The 21,115-nt window shown below is 44.8% G+C and overlaps 1 protein-coding gene across 1 annotated transcript in view; it reads left to right on the forward strand.

Annotated features, from left to right (window-relative positions):
- The window catches only part of UBE2J1 (ubiquitin conjugating enzyme E2 J1), a 127,229-nt gene that overhangs the window by 20,915 nt on the left and 85,199 nt on the right, over positions 1–21,115 (forward strand). The gene's annotated exons all lie outside the window — the stretch shown is intronic.

Raw genomic sequence — 21,115 nt, forward strand, 5'->3', positions numbered from 1 at the left:
GGGGGGGGCAGAGCTCCGGGTTGCACTGAACATGCACACCACTGGGGGGAGGGGGGACAGAGGGCTGCGGGCTTTAGTGAGCATGCACACCGCTGGGGCGTGGAGGGCGGCAGAGGGCTGCGACTAAGCGTGCACACCGCTGAGGGGGGGGCAGAGGCTGCGGGCTACCACTGAGCGGGCACACCTCTGGGGGGGCAGAGGACTGCGGGCTGCACTAAGCGTGCACACCCCTTGGGTAAGAGGGGCAGAGGGCTGCGGGCTGTCACGGTATTGCATGTGGAACACCACTGGGGAAGGAGGACTGCAGGCTGGCACTGAACGTGCATGCCGCTGGGGGCCGAGGGATGCGGGTAGCATTGAAAGTGCACACTGCTGGGGGCAGAGGGCTTCAGGCTGGCACTGAGCGTGCACACTGCTGGGGGTGGGGGGCGGAGAGGGCTGCGGGCTGCCAATGAGCTTCCACGCTGCTGTGGGACAGCGGGCTGCAGGCTGGCACTGAGCGTGCATGCCGCTGGGGGCAGAGCGTTGCGGACTGGCACTGAACGTGCACACTACTGGGGGAGCAGGGGGGGTGGAGGGGCAGAGGGCTGCAGGCATGCTTCTACCTTTGAGAGCATACCACACTGGATTCCGAGGTGAAGTGGGGGATGGTAGTGGGGAGGGGGTCGGGGGTGTAAACAGTATAACATCAGAGGTGGTCGACAAGTTAATAGAGGGAGTCAGAGCCGAGTGTTGAAAAGCCGGGCTTGCCTCAGAGAGTCCGTGCACCAAATGAACATTGAAAATATTCGGCATGTAAATCACGCAAACGATGTCATGTTCAGAATTCAAAAACAGTCTGTTTTGCCCCTGTCCATGCTAGGGAGGGCGGCGCTGTTCAAAATGATGGCACTGCCGAGATTCCTATACGCCCTCCAAAACTACCCAGACATGGTACCCCAAGCCTTCTTTAAGGAGGTCGAGTCCTTGCAGAGGGATTTGCTGTGGGATGGCAGACCTCGAATAGCGTTAGGTAAGCTCACACTGGGGTGGTACGATGGAGGTATAGCCCTGCCGGACATCAGGAAGTACTATTGGGCGGCGCAACTGGCTGCAATTAACCAATGCCAGTACGGCAGTGGAGATGACCCAGCACACGGAATGGATAGGTGGTTGCTGCCACGTGGGGACTACACGAGAGCACTGTATTCCAGGCCTACCAGGTATAGGCTCTCAGGGCCCACTAAACATTCTGTCCAGATATGGCATATGGCCACCAAAGCGCTGGGATGGGCCGAGAAACTCACGTTAGCCACGCCCCTCTGGGACTCGGAACGGCTGGTCACTCTGGGACGAACCAAAGGGTTTGAAAAATGGGATCTTATTGGTATCTCGCATATTAGGGACCTATGGGGGCGGGATGGAGTGGTGACGTTTGACACACTGCAACAGACATACGAAATGGCAACTTCGGAACACTTCCGCTATACACAGATTCGGCATGCGCTGCAGGCTAACATCCGATCTGACACGGAGCTACCTGAAGCATCCCCGCTAGAGGACAGACTGCTAGATGGACATCTTCCAGACAAATGTATTTCCCTCACATACAAAAAACTCATCCACCACACCCCTGATCCCCTCGCCACACTTAGGGAGAAATGGGTAAGAGACGGACTGGAATTAGATGATGAGGAATGGCAGGAGGCGCTCTCCTCACCCATGGAGGTGGCTATATCCGCCAAATTGAAATTAATACAGCTGAAGATTTTACATAGATTCTACCTCTCAGGGTCCCAGCTTATCCACATGGGGAGTAGCGTGGATGGGGTATGCAGGAGGGGATGTGGAATGCAGGGCGGATTCCTACACGTGCTCTGGGAATGCCCAGTAATTCAAGTCTTCTGGAGGAATATCCTTAAAGTTATGAGTACAGTGTGGGAGGTACCCTTGCCGCCTGAGCCCAAGAGATGCCTTTTGAACGTTTGGGAGCCAACAGACTTAAGCGTGAAAGGGAGGTTATGGGTCACACTCGGGCAGACGATTGCCAAGCGCAACATAGCGCAGTTGTGGGGCGCAGCTGCGTCACCTAAGTTGAAAAAATGGAAAGAAGATATGGACTGGTGTATGGTTCGCGAGAAACCTGTCTACGTTGCACGGGGATGCCCCAAAAAATGGTTAGCAATTTGGTCGAAATGGAATGTGTACAGGGGGGGGCTGTGTGAACCACCGATTGTCTCATCCCCAGAAGAGCACATTACAGTGTGAATTTGACTGTATGTACTGTAACCATACCCGCTGCATTGGAATATATGTACTGCTACGTGTGAAAATGATGCAAGTGACACATATGATGTAAAGAATTGTAGATCATGACCACGGTTCTCTTATGTTAAATAAACATAGTTTAAAAAAAAAAATGTTAATTAACGCGAGGAATCGTTTCACCTTAGTGCTGCAGATGATACCAAGGCACGGACTAAAACACTGTAAAAGGGAGCGCAGTTAGATGTCTATATAGCTAGACCGGTGTAAGTATAGCATTATAAGGGGGATGTAGCTAAAACCAAAACAGAAACCTCGCCTCATGCGACACGGTGGAGAAGCTGTAAGTGAATTACAAGCCTGGCGCGCCGCTTGGTGGGGGAGCGCATTCCAGGCGGGGGAGCGGACCCTTTGAAGTGCTCCTAAAAGCGGAGTGCATGGCGGCATGATGCGCGTGATTGTGCGCGTGCTAGCCATGCAATCCGCTTTTGGGAGCACTTTGAAAAGCCCCTTTACAATAGTCTCGCTTTGCGATCGCTTACGCGATAGCAAGGCGAGACCTAAAAAACATAGATTACTTTTAAAACCTTGAACGAATGCAGCAGCTTATTAAAAAAAATATAGGCATTGTCTGAAGCAAACAATCCAGGACTAATTAGAATTGTATAAAGCACAAAAGCTGCATACTTTCTTCTGTATTTAGTGTGGGTGTACACGTATGTACATACATATTTATGCTGCGTCACTCCACATGCAGTTTAAGGAGCCTAAGGACTGCAAGGCATCTAAACATACATATGTTGAGGACGAAATAGAATAACTTATGTTCAAAGTCCTACTCTGATTATTTTAATTGAATTGTAATTTATTGTTTTTAGAGCTGGGCCTGAAGTTCACAGCAATCTAGCGGCAATACCTTCTAGTTCACAAGCATTATTTAGTTATGATTTGTCCACTGCCCTGCGGAACGCCAGAGGTTTTAGTAACGCAACATGGCCCTCAAGATGTACACAGATATCTTTCACCGTCGGTGGCAAAAATCTCTAATGTCCTCCAGTGTGAGCGAGAAAGACTAAAGAAGCACGTTCTTTGGACAATGTAGACTGCAGAGCAGAAGCACAGATGGCAGACATTTCAAAATGCAAATACACGCAGCTGGATCAAGGCCACTGAAGAACTTCGCACTGAATTCTTCATCATAACCACTCCGCCAACGGATGCCAACACCGCAGCACCCAACCTCCACCGATGGTTTACCTGCTGCGTCATCATCATGGCACCCCTCAAGAAAAGACTAGACATACAATACTCCAAGAAAGCCATCTGGTTCACTCCCGCCCTCCATGAATCCAGACGCACCTGCAGATGAGATGGAGAAACAACAAATCCTCGGAAACCTGTACTACCTTCAAATCCGCCTTCAACGCAGATCACCTCCTCCTCAAAACCACAAAGTAAACAGCCCTCCAAGACCGAATCGGCGCCAACACACACAACAGCAAACAACTCTTCACCATCGTCAAGGAGTTCGCCAGGCTCAACAGTTAGACAGCAGATGTCCCTGCTTCCCAATTCCTCTGCATCAAACACTGCACCTTCTTCCACCTCAACATCAGGCAGATCTACGATAGCTTCGACACCCTAGACCCTGCCACTTCGCCCGCCACACCAGCACCCAACCACGGCGCACCCCAACAGACCGTACTCTGCTGGACCCCGCTCACAACAGAGTACACACTGAAGACCATGAATAAGATCCACTCTGGAGCCCCGTCAGACCCTTGACTGCACCTCATTTTCCACAGATCAGCTGCCGCCGCCATCACCCACCCCCCCACCCCCCCCAGCTTCGCTGCACTATCAACTGGTCCATTGAAACCGCCACGTTCCCCGACGACTTGAAACCCCCTTGTGAAAAAGCTGTCCTCAGACCTGACTGACCTAAAAAAACGTCAGACCCATTTCCCTCCTCCCCTTCCTATCCAAGGTCATCAAGAAGGCCATCAACGCCCAACTATCTGCGTTTCTAGAAGTAAACCACGTCCTGGCCACCTCCCAACCCGGCTTCTGAATCAACCACAGCACTTCTCGCCGCCACCGACGACATCCGCTCCCTCCTCGAGCAGGGCGAGACCGCAGCCCACATCCTACTGGACCTACCGGCCGCCTTCAACACCGTCTTTCTCTGCATCCTAATCATGAGACTCCACGATGCTGGCATCTGCGACAAGGCACTGGACTGGATCCACTCCTTCCTCAACGGCCGGACTCAGCAAGTCAGACTACCTCTGTTCCTCTCAGAACCTACAGAGATCTGCAAAGGAGGGCCCCAGGGTTCCGCCCTGAGCCTCACCCTCTTCAACGTCTACATGGCCCCCCTCACAGCCATTGTCAAGCCACGGACTCATCATTATCTCCTACGCCGACACCCAGCTGATCCTCTCCCTCACCAACGAACCCAAAACTGCCAGAACCAACTTCCATCGCGGAACAAAGGACGTTGCTACCTCGATGAAAGATAGCTGCCTCAAGCTCAACTCGAACAAGACTGAAGTACTCATCCTGCGACCCACCCCTTCAACCTGGGACAACTCTCGGTGGCCAGCCACTCTGGGATCCCCTCCCGCCCCGACGGACCACGCATGCAACCTCAGCATTATACTGGACTCATCACTCACAATGGACCACAAAATTAACACAGTTTCCTCAGCCTGCTTCCACATGCTCCGCCTGCTTTGAAAGAAATTCAAATGGATCCCCACAAAATCCAGCAAGACGGTCACATATGCACTCCTCACCAGCAGACTCAACTACAGCAACGCACTCTATGCCGGCGTCACCCAGAAACAGCTAAAAAAAACTACAGAACGTCCAAAACGCCACAGCCAGACTGGTCGTCGACATCACCCGCCGCAGCCACTTCACACAACACCTCCGACAACTCTACTGGCTCCCAGTCAACAAGTGAATCACCTTTAAGCTCCTCGCGCATGCCTACAAATTTCTCCACGACGAAGGACCAGCATACTTGAACCACCGCCTCACATTCCACCTACCCGCCAGACAACTCTGTTCCGCCCAACTTGCCCTTGCCTCTGTCCCTAGGATCCGCAAGACCAGAATCGGAGGAAGGTCCTTCTCCTACCTCGCCGCCAACACCTGGAACACACTGCCCATCCACCTCAGGAAATTTGCGTCGCTGACCCAATTCAAGAAGGACCTCAAGCCCTGGCTCTTCAATTGATCCTACACCAAGAAGGACCAGCACCCTCACCCCCCTCCCCCTTAGTGCTTTGAGGCCCTCACAGGTGAGGAGCCACGCTATAAAAGCTCTTGATTGATTGACGCAGCCCCAAATGCAGAGCCATACAGGACTGTGGCATTTCTGAGAATATGGCAACCATGCTCTCGACCCCACACTGGTTAAATTCACACTTCTCACGCTGCACTAGAATGAGACTTAACCATGCAGTTCAGAAAATGTATGATGAGATGCACGATTAACAAAGGTTTACTTATGCTCTTGTGGTTTGATATCTCTGTGATCAGGTGTTACTCTTATAAAGTTCCATCTTCTTCATTATGTGGACATGAAATGGATGAGGGGCTACTTAGCCTTGCTGGAATTTCAACCTATGAGCTGCAAATTGCACATAGATTGCCGCAGCAGAGCACTTTAATTCACTCTACTGTACCTTTTTGTGTTTTTTAATACTGCAAGAATTGCACAGCTGATATTTGCGTGGTTTGAAGTCTGTAATAGATATCCATCTTGTATTTTCTAAGGCATGGCATTGCTTGAACCGTAGATGGACGTTTGAAAGTAGTGCCGATTTCCATGATTTACAAGTACCCATAGGGCAGGTGTAACTCCGGTGTTTGTTACGGGCGCTGCTTCTACTAGAATCTATAAATGTCCTCTTTTGATTAGACAAACCTGGGTGACTCAGCACCAGATCATGTGCTCTGCGTGTCAGTAATTCGGTTTGATGTGAACTACACTACAGGAAGGCCTAGTTGTTATATTTTATGGGGCATCAATGCGGTGAGGATAGATTGAGGATAAATTATAGCCCCTGTTATGGATGCACACAAATATACATACAGAAAAGTCTGCAAATCAAAGTTGATTTATGGTTAGCTTTGATTATCACTTTTGGTGTTGTATCACTGACCTGTATGAAATTGGGCAGTCCCTTAGCATGTTTAGCTTACTCTTATAATTGTGAGTTTCATGTAGACCAGTTACACCAGAGGGGGCAAAAAAGTATTCATTTGCTAGTAACCGTGGCACTGTTAAAAAAAAATATATATCGTTTTTATTGTTTTTCAACAGTTTATACATAGATCAAACTTCACCAGCTTTATTATGCAAAGTAACACAATCACATTTACTAGATCAGTTCTTGGTGGGGTACCAAGCAGTGTTGTATACAAGTGGCATGGAGCGTAAATAGCATTGTGTGCATGCCATTGAAAGTTATTGACACTAAAGCCGTAAAAAAAAAAAGGATTATTTTCAACAGAGAACTGTAAGTTACCTAAAATTATACGATCATATCTAACTTAAGCATGCATTGTGGCTTTGACAATATGTGGGCGGGAGTAATTATGTATGGACGTATATGATACAGGAGGGGGGTGTCACGTATTCCGCTTAAGCGTGGATATATGTTGGTCCAAGATCATATCGGACGCAGTTATACCTGTCGCAAGGCTTGCCATATATGCAATCTTATTTATTTATTTATTTATTTCTGGTATTTATAAAGCGCGACACTCATCCCATAGGATATCAAGGCGCTATAAGAAAAAAGGGGGACTATTGAGATTTATGCAGAGGGAGTTAGTTTTGTGGAAAAAGGTGGGTTTTTAGTTTTTGCCGGAACTGTAGAAGGTTTGTAGTATGTCTAAGATCCATGGGTAGCTCGTTCCATCTTTTAGCCGCCAGATATGAAAAGGCTCGTCCACCTGTCCTTGCCCTGAAAATGCGCTTAGGTTTTGCCAGGGCTGAGTTATTGGACCGTAGGTTTCTGTTTGGAATATAGAATTCGATTTTACCTTGCAGGATTGTGGGGCCTGTTTTGTGGAGGGCTTTATGCGCGTGACAAAGTATTTTGAAGGTGGCTCGTTGACGCATTGGTAGCCAGTGGAGTTTTCTCAGGCATGCGGTTGCCGAGTCTCGTTTGCCTTTGTTGCATACCAATTTGGCTGCCTGGTTTTGTAAGACCTGTAGGCGGGAGAACAGTTGCTCATTCATCCCTTCGAATAAGGCATTGCCATAATCCAGGCGACTGACCAGAAGGGCCTGGGTGATTGTGCGCCGGCAGTCCAATGGGATCCAAGAGAAGATTTTGGCCAGGAGTTTCAAGATTGCGAAGCCTTTGCCCCAGAGTATGCGTACATGGTCTTTCATGGACAATGCGTCGTCCATCATGATGCCAAGGTTTCTGGCGTACTGTTTTGGGGTGGGGGCTGTTCCCAGTGACGATGGCCACCACGTATCGTTCCATGATAGTTTGGCTCTTCCGAACAGTAATATTTCGGATTTTCCGGCATTGAGTTTAAGGCAATGGTTGCTCATCCATTCTGCCATTTCGGAGAGACAACTATGTAGTTTTTTCTTAGTTGTTTCCAGCCCTTCGTCCATAGTCACTATCAGCTGTGTATCGTCGGCATATGAACATATGCCGATGCCCCACTTTCTTCCAATGTCGGCTAGAGATGAAACATAGACATTAAAGAGAGTGGGGCTTAGTGAGGACCCTTGTGGGACCCCACATTGACTTTATGCCGTGTCGGGTGTGCGAATCGAGAACTTGCCTCACACCCTAGTTGAACTGGGTGTATTCAATCTAAATCTAGCCTCTATAAACGATAGATACTCACGCCATTGTCTAGAGCTAGTCTGCAAAGGTGTACGAGGAGTATTAAGTGCTTGTGCTGTATGCTCCGCAACTAGTGCCCTACTGAGATCCAAGAGCCAAGTACGTGTATAAGGGCCCGTGCGCGACTTCCACGTCATAGCTATTCTACTTTTTGCCAAAGCAAAATCTAAACACTTATTAAGGTTCTTACGTGTGGCAGAACGTTTAGTAATACCCAATAGAGAGTGTAGACCCTGAGCAGCTATTGACGTGCCCGTTGCTTCTGTTAGTGTCGCCGACCTTGGCACTAGTTAAGGAATATGGTGCTGTTGGATAAGCATTTAGCAAGTTCTGCCCATAGCAATCATCTTAGGTTTCCATTTGAGCTTACATGGGTTGGCCAGATACTGTGGAGCACCTGTGGGGCAGAAGGCTGTGAGCAGCAGCATTTGGCTACAGGCTTTTAGAAAGTTATTCTCTTACAGTGGGTGCCTTCATACAAAAACCATTTACGAACAAAATAAACACTAGCAAAGCCAAAAGATCAGTAGCCAACGCCAGAGCAAATGGCTTTGGCAATGACTATTTCTATATTCAACGTGGGAGATTTTTTATTTTTTTTAAAATTGGAAATGTTTGCAGAATGCCACTAAAGTTAATAAGAAAACAAAAAATGCCTATTTAATGGAAACTCAGACCTAACCAGGAATACACAGGCGCTATTGCCACATGTATACAAACATTGGTTTGTATATAATATTTGTGCTGTTTGCCGTTTTGATATGAAATGTGGCAGACATTTAGCATGTTCAGCTCACACTTAACAATTTCAAATGAGCGCTGGCTTATCAAGGGGTGGCAAAATTAAAAGGGGATGTCAAAAAAGCTTACTGGGATAATGTTTTATGAATTCCATTGCATTTGGCAAAACTTTAACATGTTAAGTTTTCTGTTGACATGTCAAGTTTTATGCAGCTCAGGTAAAGGGGAGAAAATTGAACAGGAACTTGGAAAGAGGGGTCAAAAATATTCTGATTTGTTATCTTTGGAGCTGTATCACGAATCTGAATGGGATTTAGAATATTTGTCTCACTCTTGAATTGAGTTTCCTATAAATCCATCAAGAAAAGGCACTGTTATGGTTGGGTATGAGGTGGCAAAAAAGTGTTCATTTGCGAATAGATCTGGCTCTGATTAATGAATCTGCTTGGTGTTTGACAGGCTGGTAGTAAGTTAAACCCAGTTAGGGATCTCCGGTTTCAACAAGAGGGTCAGCAAAGGTAAATGTGCCATTCACAGCAGGGGTTGTCCTGTGGGGTGTTTGTGGGTCTGAAGGTCGTGTTGAGCATTTGTTTGGCAGTGTCTTTGATGCTCCTGTGTGACTAAAGGCCCCATAGTGAGATCTGGCTGCAGGACCCAGCATTGCCAGACCATGCAGTGGACTGCCAATCCCCATGGTACACGGTGTTTAGGTCTAGCCTGGGCAGCGCATGCGCTGCTCTGTGAGGCATGCTGTATTCAGGTATGGACTTGAAGCTCCGCCCATTTCTAACCCATCTTTTCAAATGCTCCTGTTACTGTCCTTTTTAAATTGTTGCTTTTGATTCATGAATAGGCTTAGTAGTCCCTCCTTAATACCACCAACGTGTCTGCATTTGTAACCTCCCATCAGGACTGGACTTTTTACTTGTGGTGTTACAGGGTCGGCTTCATCTAGTCTGTGATTACTATTTTCTTTAATGACACAGCACTGCCTCTTTAAACCAGGCTTTAGCGTGGCGACCCGCCCCCCCGTATACAATGGCGGTCACAAACTGCCCTTGAGGAATAATGGCAGGTGCTTCTTGTTTTAATTTTCAGCGCGCCATGTGCACTTTCACGATTTTTTTCTGTCAGTTGTACAGCCACGCCGTAATTTTTGTAGGACGACTTTGCATCACTGTTGTTTGGTTGGCTGCGTATAAAATACTGGAAGCGTTGCATTGTACTTTCAATTATATACTGCTTCATTCCCTTGAGGACGCATCGAAGCGCATGATTTGTAATGGTATCCTTTACCTCTAGATTAAAACGTATGCTGCAAGTGAAATATACTCGTCAAAACACCTCCCTTGTAAAGTTTCTGGCTCCTTCCCCCTGCAGCTCAGTGGTCCCGCTTTCGGAGGTCTGGTGGGCGGGGCGTCTTTGTCCAGTCGGCGCCAGGGCCGGGCCTGCTCCTTCCCTGTGAATAACAGGTATTTGCAATGCACTAGGTCTTGCATTATCGAAACTTTGACCTGTTGGTATTGTAAATGACAATGGCTTTTTATTGCAGGTTTTTAATTCATAAATAAATGGTTTTGTCGTTTACAATGCCAAATAGCTAAAAATCTCGCAAATGCAAGACCTATTGCATTACAAATGTTTGTTGACTATATGTAGAGCGGTTTGACTGCAAGGTCTGACCACAAGCAGACCTTTCACCAAACCACTCAGTGGGTGGCCAAACCCTATTGCGCACTGCCTTTTTAGGTCTCGCCTGAGCCAGCGCTTTAGCGCTGCTCTGGCGAGAGCTATAGAAAACGGGGATTTGGAAGTGCAAACGAGTGCTTTTCAGGCCCCCAACTACAGTGCATGTGCGCCGGGCGCGCGCACCATTTGGCAGCCTGCGTGTACATTTCGCGGGCGCTTTGATGTTCTCAGTTCGCCGCGCGGCCACTGCGAACATCAAAGCGCCCGCGAAATGATTACTTTCACTTTAGCGGCCACACAAGTGAAACATAACCTCTAATTCTTCTTTGGGCCACACCTAACCAACCCTTTCATCCTTACAATCTAACGTTCGCACCTACTTGGCAGACAAGTAAACATTAGCACCCCATCTCTACCTCACGTACATGTTTTTTTAACTAAGGCCATGTGCTATACTTTTGTGATTTAAAATAGGGTTCCCTTTTTTAAAAACTATTTCGGTACTTAAATGGAACAGAACAAGCTTTTGTAATTACTTCTTGATCCAATGCCATACCTAGACATCGCCAACTCTAAAAGTTTCACTACTTTCGCTGCAAACAAACACTGTAAGTTTTTTAAGTTACAGAGCTGCATCTCCTATTTGTGCCGTTTTTAAGGTCTCACTGTGCATTTCTCTACCGTTAACTATAAGTGCACCTCCACTGCAGTTCACTTCAGTGCGCTTCCTGTATGTGCACTTTTTAGTATAATACAATCCTACGCACTACGTACTCCTAATATACAAACTAGCTTTCGCGCTGTGCCTGTACATGCTACTACCATAGCTTGTATAAGCGCCAGCCTTCAACATGTTGCGGATTAAACATCGAAGTGGTGCCTTCCCTTATTTAGACATTTTGGCCCAGCAGCTACTTTAACCGCACTGCTGGCTTCTTTTATTTCTGAGGCCCATCTTCTTTCTTACAGTTCGCTAGGCTGCAGTGTAAGCTCGTACAGTTAGTGTTAATTTCTTTATATACAGGAATAAAATACTGCATGCATTTAAAATAGTGACTACACTTACAGGCTCATATACATCATTGTTTCACACACACGCTACTTTGAAGAGCACTTTGCATTACCTTTTAATTTGCGCACTAAATGTCACTGCGCTTGCAAGTGTGAGATCGATATCACTGTAGATATAGGTGTGATATCACTATTACTGCAGATGTAAGTGTGGAATATCTATTATAGCAAATATTGGTGTGAGGTTGCCATCACTGCAGATATTGGTGTGAGATCACTTTTGCTGCAGATATAGGCCTGACATCACTATCACTGCAAATATAGGTGTCAAATCACAACAAGCATTGGCATAGCCAATAGGTCTCGCCTTTGGGACCTTATAACTGTTTATCCATGCAAAAGTTGCATAACTAAATACTTATAAGGTCCCAAAAGCGAGACCTATTGGCTATGCCAATGCTTGTTGTCATGTGCAGTGGAGTTTGGCTGTAGGGCCTGCCCTGATTTATATTTTTTTTTATTTTTTTAAGGGTTTGTGACCCCTGTTTTGGTTTTGGGCAAAACATTGATACAGCAAATCCAAAATGGATGACTTGAACAACGAGCCTTCTTGTCCAGTTTTGGGAGCTGTGTTGGAGTAGTCTATTTATTTTTAAATTTAGGTCTGCGGACAAAAGGAAACCTTGGTTCAAGGACTGTCAGTAGACTACCATCCTTACATTGTTAACTTTTAACTTTTTCAAGCCGACCAACATGTTTTTGTAATGCTAATTTCTTGAAGACTACTGAACAGATTTACGCCATAAATAGCAAAGGAATGTCCCTGAGTAAAGTTCGAATTGCATGCAAGGTTTGGTGTAATTCTGTTTAGAGCTCTTTCTATAGCAGACACTAAAGGGTCAGATGTAAGTTAAAGTGCGATACTGTGATTTAAATTTTTTTTTTTTAACCACCCCCCACCTCATGAATTTACATGAAACTCAAAATATCAAGAGTATGGTAAGTGTGTTGCAAGATTTGTTGATAGGACCTGAGCAATGGAACTAAGCATTGAACTGAGAGACTGAGCACAGCTCACAATAGAGCAGGATTTCTGCATGTGAACCATAATCAGGCAATTTCCTTAATCTCAGATGAGCACAGCCTGGACCAGAAAAAGGAGGGGAAACCAGGGATAGAGGTTGGATGGAAGTGCAGCCTACCACAGTGCCCAGGACACTAAATTGTACCTTGCATTATTGGGTGTGTAGAATTCCACCTAGTGGGCATAAAATACTTTTCTTTCTTGAAAGTAAAGCACTGGCTTGGACCGTCAGTTATTATCAAGTCCTGCGCTCTAGCACCCCTACACCACCTCCCTGAGAATCCTGTGACTACTTGCCTTCACTACCACTGAGAGTTACGTGCTGAAGGGGTTATACCTGGCCAACTTTGTATAGCCATATTATGACGGACGCTGGAACATCGGAGGCAAACAACCTCAATCCCCACGGTTGACACTCCATTTCCCCAGCTCACTCCATGTTCCTTGAATGGTGTCTGACAGCTAATTCCTCAAAAATGACTGCATCGATTAACTCAAGGCATTTCATTCACCAAATTTCTACTTTTATATCAAGTTTGTTGTAATTACAATCAGACTTTTTTCTGCATAGAAGAACAAAGGATCATGTGGGAGTTAAAATGGGAAATATCCATGTCACCTTTTAGACCCCTGCATTGGATTGTTGCGTGATCAAACCACCTATAACAGAACTTTGTTGGAACAGGGCTTTATCAACGCATGAGAAGTAAAAGCCAAATATTTGTATTCTGCATTTACTAGACACAGAAGAATGAGAGGGTCTTTGGGCATATATGAGCTCAAAATGTTGGCCTTTTTCAGGCTAATTGGAGTAGGTGAATTATGAGCCTTTAACCTGTGCATGAGGTGTATATGTATAGCAGTAGGCAATGTCCCTAATGTTTAAAAAGGTGCATGGCTATTGTTCATGTCCCCAACCCAGGTTATTTCCATTAGGCTGCCATACGGTTTCCACTTTCTTAGTAGGAACTGTTCGTTTGTTAGACAACATACATGTTGGGATGGTATCAGACTGATTTCATGCACCCCCTCAGGATATTTGCCCTATAGACCTGGTAGCTAACAGTGGCACCATAAACCTAGCAAGGTAACAAATGATTTGGGCAACCTCAGAACATGAGAACCCTGACTCCCCAAGGAATCGTGGTAACCGATATCGAACCTTTTCACTATGTCAGTTGTGCGCGCTCAGAGAGATGTTTATATGTTCATGCAAACAGCACCCCCACGGACCCTCTTGTTAGGTCTGTGTAGCTTTCTATATGTTTTAGTCCTGACCATAATTCTAATTTGTATGCCTCTTTCACGTAGCCTCCATCCCACTTGTAGGTGCTGCGTCTCAAGGCAAGATAGGAACACCTCTCTAGTTACTCACTTAAAACACCAAAATACCTTCCACCTCAGATCAAAAATTAGTCGAGAAAGTGCACACACATACACACTGTTGATGAACACATAAAATAATATATAGATGTAACATTGAGTATGATGTGCTTGAGTTCAATTAAAAAAAGAAAAATGTTGGTAAATGCTGCCAAACATACTGGTTTCCTACGATTCATGCTGATAATCTTGCCCAGGAGAGATGGGTGGAGGAAGGGGCTTTGACTGATCCCATTCACATTGACCGTAAAGTAAGACAGGGGTGCGTCTTGGCACCAACACTGTTTACTTTAGATATTAAGGGTGTTATTTAGACCCGGAATAAGGACCGGAGTGATGCACCTAAAAAAGGAGGACTGAGGGCCTTGCCCTCCACTGTGCTGATGGCACTTTGTTAATCTCTAAATCACAGCAGGGACTTCAACAGCTTTTGAATAATTTCCAGCTATTCTGTGTGAGTGGGGTTTGTAGCTTAACAGCTCCAAGACCAAATGTATGATCTTTTCCTTAATGAAGGCAACCCTATGCAAGAAACGGATGCTGGTGGGCAATATCCCTTTAGATGCGGTGGATGAATTTGATTACGTAGGCATAAAACTCACAAAAAAATCTATGTTGGGCTCTGCAAGTGGAAAGAGCGCAGTTGTCTCCAACACACTGCTAATATAGCAAAAATCCACAGAAAAACTACATCTAGAAGGGTGACCCCTGATTTAGAGATTTACAGTATTAAAGCTCTATGGTCAGTTTTATATGGTGTGGAGTTATGGGGTAGGTCAGAAACTCAGAGCCTGTCTAAAGTGGAGAACAAGTTTTTACGATCTCTACTAAACCTCCCAGTGAGCACTCCATTGATTAAACTTTACAGGCCTGGATGGATGAATTTGATATTCTGTCACCACTTCAGGCGGGCTTCCGTTCTTGTACCAGTACTATTGACCAGGTTTTTAGGTTTATTTTAGTTTATTGGCGTGTGGTAATTTTAGGCGGGGGCACTATTTATGCTGCTTTCGTCGACCTTAAGTCGGCTTTTGACCTCGTCCCCCGCGCCAAAATGTGGAGAACCTTTTTGGAACTAGGTATGCCACTTGAAATATTGGCTTTTTTGGTTACTCTACATGATGCTAATTATGCGCAGGTACGCTGGGATATGCAGGTGAGCGTCACACAAAGGTTCCCTATAGCAAAGGGGTTTCGCCAGGGGTGTGTTTTGGCACCAACCCTCTTTTCATTGTATATCAATAGGGTAGTGCAGTACTTCCAGAACTTTCCCACTGATACTCCTACCTTAGCAGGTTGAAGATCCCGTTGCTTATGTTTGCAGATGACACTCTGATACTTTCTAAGACACAGAAGGGTTTACAGTCTGCTCTGGTGAGATTTGAGGAGTTCTGATCATGATCTCCTAGTGAATGTGGAGAAAACAGAATTTATGGTCCTACATAAACACAAGGTTGTAAATGGTAGAGTTGCAATGAAGGAAGGCATCCTGGAACAGACTCAGAATTTTACTTATTTGGGGGTAACTATTGGCAGTAAACTTAGTTGGAAGCCTCAGATTAGATTATTGACCCTCAGGCATGCCCAATTGTCAGGTGCCCTGCTGAAGGAGCAGCGTCTTTCTTACACTAAACCTGTTGCTCCAGCCCTAAAAATATATAATTCTAAAATGAGTGCCTCGGTCTTGTATGGGGCCGAACTGTGGGACTTCAACAACCTAGCCCCCTTAGTAACAGCCCAAAATACATTTTTTAGGGCACTGACCGGCCTTCCCCAGTCAACCCCTCTATTGCCCTTATTTTTAGATCTTGGCTGTTATTCTATTGAAGATGTGGCACAATTTAGACCGGTGGCGTACTGGAGAAGGCTCTGGGTTACCCAGAGTTGTCCCGGTACGCACAAGCACTCTTGGAAGTCAGGGAGGCTGATAGCATGCATAAAATTCCATGGTTGAGACGGGTAAAAATCACTCTTTGTGAGATGGGGATGAGTAGATTGTGGGTAAATCCCGCTGAAAACCCCTTTCCTGCAAAGAATGAATATAAGGCAGCATACTGGAATATAATTAAAACGAAGCGTTTCTCTGCCTTAATAAGACCATCATTATCCAGGGACTATTTTCTATTTTGAACACAAGCATGAAGTGGAGTATGAAAATTACTGGGACCTTATCACCTCCATTAAAGATGGGAAACTTTACCACCAATTTAGGCTGGGATCACTCCCCACTAATTTATTTGTCAGTAAATGGCACGCCCTGAACCACAGCAAATGTCCATTTTGTCCAACACGGAATGAATCATTGGCACACATCTTATTTGCCTGTCCAACCTATAAAACTCCTAGGCACAGATGGTTAAAACCTATCTGTTTAAACCTGGGGACTAGGTTAAGCAGCGAAGCATTAAGGATCCTAAAACAGCTACTAATGAATCCATTGTGATTGCTGTTGCCAAGTTTTTAAGCTGGATGTGGGTTATACGTGCAAAGGAGAGGAGGCATTCATAATTGTCTCCTTGTACGTTGTCGGGGGCGAATAATATTATGTACTGTGCTGCATTGACTATAATGTAATTATGATCAATATTTACTATGGTGGGAGTCTTCTTAGAGATTTTTAGCAATTTTAATTATTTATCATATATTTATGTATTTCTTCATTGTGGATCTGTTATCTTCTTGGATACCATCCTTGTAATGCACAAACTTGCTCATATCGATGTCTATGAAATTCATCATTATGTTTTAATGTCAAATAACTTGTCTACGTTGATGGTTATGACATTTTTATGGAACTGTCTTTTATGATTTCAATCGAAATAAAGACTTAATGAATGAATGAATGGATTCATCTTTACTTAGACTTGTCACAAAAGAGAATTGCTCACAAGATTAAATATAGACTTCTAATTTTTTGGCATGGGCTCTGGTCCACAATAGCATTAGAATAATACCAGGTGGGATTCTGAGATCGTATGGTTCCACAAAGTAAAATCCTGTGGCTTTGTACAGTAAGGGCGTTACTCCCAAGGTTGAACCTTGATACATATTGGGTCTCTCCTGAGACCCTGTCCTCAGTCTCAAAGGCTAGCATCAAAGCCATTTTCTGTGAGAGTGTTGCAATAAACAGCATTCTGCAATGCAAGGGATCACTATCTGCTGCTTCCATTGATTTTATACCTGGGGCATTATATGAGAATACTCTTGATGAAAGTGTTCACCCACTGGCAAGGAAGCTATACCTACAATTTCGGTATGGCTCTTTACCCCTAAAAAAATGTCACTAAGAAGTGCCAAATAAAGTGTTATTGTTGATGATCTTTGTACAGGCTGTCAAAGGGGCTATGAATCTCCTATCCATGTATTGCTTTTCTGTCCATTTTTAGAAATATCTTCGTATAAAGTGGATTGTTCCCCTTTGTACGAATGTAGGCATTAGGAAGAACCTGGAGTCATTCAGATTACTGCAGACTGACACAAGCCAGATTGTGGTCAAATTCCTAATGGCAATGTGGATAAGGCGTGCAAAGCATGTATAAATTAACCTCTATTTATTTTATTTTTATTGTGGACCTTACTTCTCCTATATGCTGCTACCATTTTATCTTTTTTATGGTGCTATTTTAATGTATTTAATAAATCTGAATTTTGTAATTGTGATAGAGGAAATTCATTTCTTATATGTTGCTCTTATAACAGATGGATTTAAAAAAAAATTGGCTGTTTTATGTATATGTACATATTGTGTTATATATAATTGTTTTTATTTTTATATATGTGTTTGTGCTACACTTTAATGATCCCAAGTGATCAAAATAAAGTTCTTTGATGATGATGACTCAAATATCTTTACATTTGACTCTGGTCTAGTGAAGTTTTCTAACCACAAAATATGAGTTTTGGGGGTGTACAGTTAACTTCACATTCAGCCTCTGCAGAGTTTGGACATCTGCATTACAACACTTGAAACCGTGCAGGTTAGGCGTAGAACTTTTGGGCTCAAATGACAGCGTTATGTGGTTAGCCTTCTTTGGTTTTTAGGCTGCAATCGGAAAGTCCCAGAGTACACATATGTATCTGAGACCTAAGTATAGGTCTATGATTAATTCTGTAACTGCATCCAGATGTTCAGCTGGCGTTCAAAGTACAAACACAACTATAGATGTTGTGAAGGTTGGACTTTTTCACAGAGCCTTCATCCTTTCATTTAATGGCATCGATTTTGAATATGAAGTCCCAGCAAAAATGTGAGACAGAATAATTATGTGCCTGATCATTGTATTATGGGATGGGCATGAAGGAGAACATTTTTTGTCCATCTTGCGCTTGTTCATTACCACTTGCCTGTGAGTATCTGTTCATGCTGTACTCCTTGTGATACTAGTCAGTGACACAGGATATGTGCACTGACACATAGATGAGCATGTGTATTCAGGCCAAAACGTGAAGGCCCAAGAAAGAGACTGGAAGAAAGTCCAAGTGAAATCTACATGTATGAGACGTGAAAACAAAGACGTAACGTTTACTAATCATGTAAACTCACAAGGTATTCATTTGTAACCGGTTTGTAACCGGTTATAAATAATGGACACCTAAACCTTTCGGTTTGTTGTCAAGATAAGTCCTTAGCAGTTGGCCTGTATTTAAAACGGTTCGTGCTATCATTTATGGACTATAACAGTTCTGAGTGTTGATAGGTTTGTAGACATAAACAAGGAGTGATTACACATGTCTATGATGAGGACTTTGTAACATCTATGAAGCGAAGAGCAGTGGGCAGTGTTAGTGCAACTCGTTATTCCCATCCAAGACTGCATTTAGGTGAAAACCATGCTTTATTAGGTCTTGCAGACCTGCATTGCAGCGCGCATGCTCTGCTCGCTCTGCGAGGCGACTTGTGATCGGGATATTTTAGAAGTGGAATTAAATCCCCGCCCATCATTTTGACTGGCTGGCGTCATCGTTTATGCTAAATGCTAGCTCGTGATTGAGAATGAGGCTTCTTTCTTATCGCCCTGTCTCCTTCTCGGACGGCCCATCCGGACTGGATTTTTTACTTGCGGCGTTATACATTCTCCTTTGACTAAGGGGTAAGCACTATTTTTTTATCATTTGTGTAATGGCGACAGCTTGTTTCAGTCGCCTTTGGCAAGGGCGGACACTTGTTTATATTTGCATTGCGCTTTCACTTAAAGTGAAATCGCGATGCAAATATAAATGAGCGGCGGTTCGCCTAATGGTGACAGCTTGTTTTTTTACTGAAAATGAGTGCACCCGCACATTTAGCCTCCATGCTTAAACAACATTTAATGTTTGTATTGATCAGTACAAAACTGCCCTGCAGTCAAGCACGTGTATCTGTAACCTGATCCCAAATCTGTGGAGGAACAAAAGCTGAACAGAGACGGCTAGAACGGGTGTGCGCTGGGCAGTAGCTTGTTTAGTGCGACTATTTCCGATTCTGCCAGCTGCGCTCCCGTTTTATCTGTTTCACATCTTTGTGTTTGTCTTTGTGTTTTTACTATGTTTGATTGTGGTTGCGAGTCAAGAATTTGTTTTATTACTCTTGTATTAGAAGTTTGTCTAATATAGCGCTGTATTTAGACTAGGGCTGCTTCTTCAGTGTCAGCATGATGTAATTAAATAAGTGCACGTTTCGTTTCCAACATTCATTCCAGTTTTTCAAAGACGTTGGTTAGATTTTCATACATTACGTTGGCTAGATTTTCATACATTCCCTCCAGATTTTAGAACGGAGTCTGGCATGTGTAGTTTGCCAGTCCCGGAAACTCCATTTGATTTGGCAGGGCCCGCGTGTTTGCAAACATGATCGAGATGTGGTTGGGTTTCACGGAAGTCTTTGAGACCACCTGCAGCTGTGTACGGCCCTAAAAGTACGACTTAAAGGGCTTCCAGATTGCAAAGTTGTTCCTCAGTAGGGCTTTGTCGTTAACTTGCCTTTTTAAGTCACACAAGCATTGCATATAGTGTGTATGTTCATACATATATATATATATATATATGTGTCCAAAGAAATTGTGAATGCAAAAATGCGAGCGAAGAGGAAACTGACACCGCAGCTTGTGTGGGTGCCAGGGGGTTGGAAGTGTTTGACGCTTGTAGGTGAAATAGTTCACATTGGGGGGGGGGGGGGGGGAGTGGCATACTACCCATTAGTAGTTTTCATTGGTTCTTGAAAGTGCAACCTGCCAGTGATGTGAAACCCTGAAAAGGGGTATATAAAGCAAAAGAAAAAGACAACTGACGGCAGATTGCCACCTTCATGGTAAATGTAAACGTGCATGTCATGACATGGCGATGCCCTTTGCTGCTTTCCCTTTTCTGTTGTACCTCTGAACCAACCGTGGTCTTTTGTATAGCTTACTTGCGGACATGTGCGACATGAGGCATATGTCTATGAAGACTTCAACTATCTTTTACACAAGGTGTATACAAGGTGTACAAATGTATACAAGGTTCTCCATTCTGATGTTTGTTGCAGTTTCTCTGAGGCGCGCAATAAGCGTCTTCTCACCTGTGTAGTGCTGGCTCTGATCCCCACTGGTCGGAATACACATCAGTGATTTGTGATTACACTTGGTTCATTGTGTTAGTGAGGTTTGTGCCTTGTTTGTGTCAACCACAGCACGGACAGCAGGATTGGCTGGTCCTGTGGAGCCTTCAGTTGTTGAGGTAGGTCATTGTCTAGAGCATATCTGCCTCTTGATCATACCAAGTGGCAGATGGGCCGGGGGTTGTGACCCTCCATCTGACATATCACTATGGGTCAGGGTGGTTCTCATGCCGAGATAGTGACCAACTCCGGTAACCATGTTAGGACACGCTCACTTAAAACCACCAGGGACGGCTCCTGTGAGGGCCCAAGAGGTAGAACGTGGGTCCTTGTGGTGGACTAGGGCAGATAATGTCATCTCTTCTTCTCCACATGCCTCCGCTCCATACTGTTTCTAGATTCCAGGCCTCTTCACAAGGAAGCCCATTCAGAGCCTATTCGGACTGGGAAAGAAATAGAGAAAATTTGTACGTGAGGGGCCCACGTCAAGTCCCTTCTCAC

Source organism: Triturus cristatus, chromosome 6, assembly GCF_964204655.1.
Source record: "Triturus cristatus chromosome 6, aTriCri1.1, whole genome shotgun sequence".
In the NCBI taxonomy this organism is placed as follows: Eukaryota; Metazoa; Chordata; class Amphibia; order Caudata; family Salamandridae; genus Triturus; species Triturus cristatus.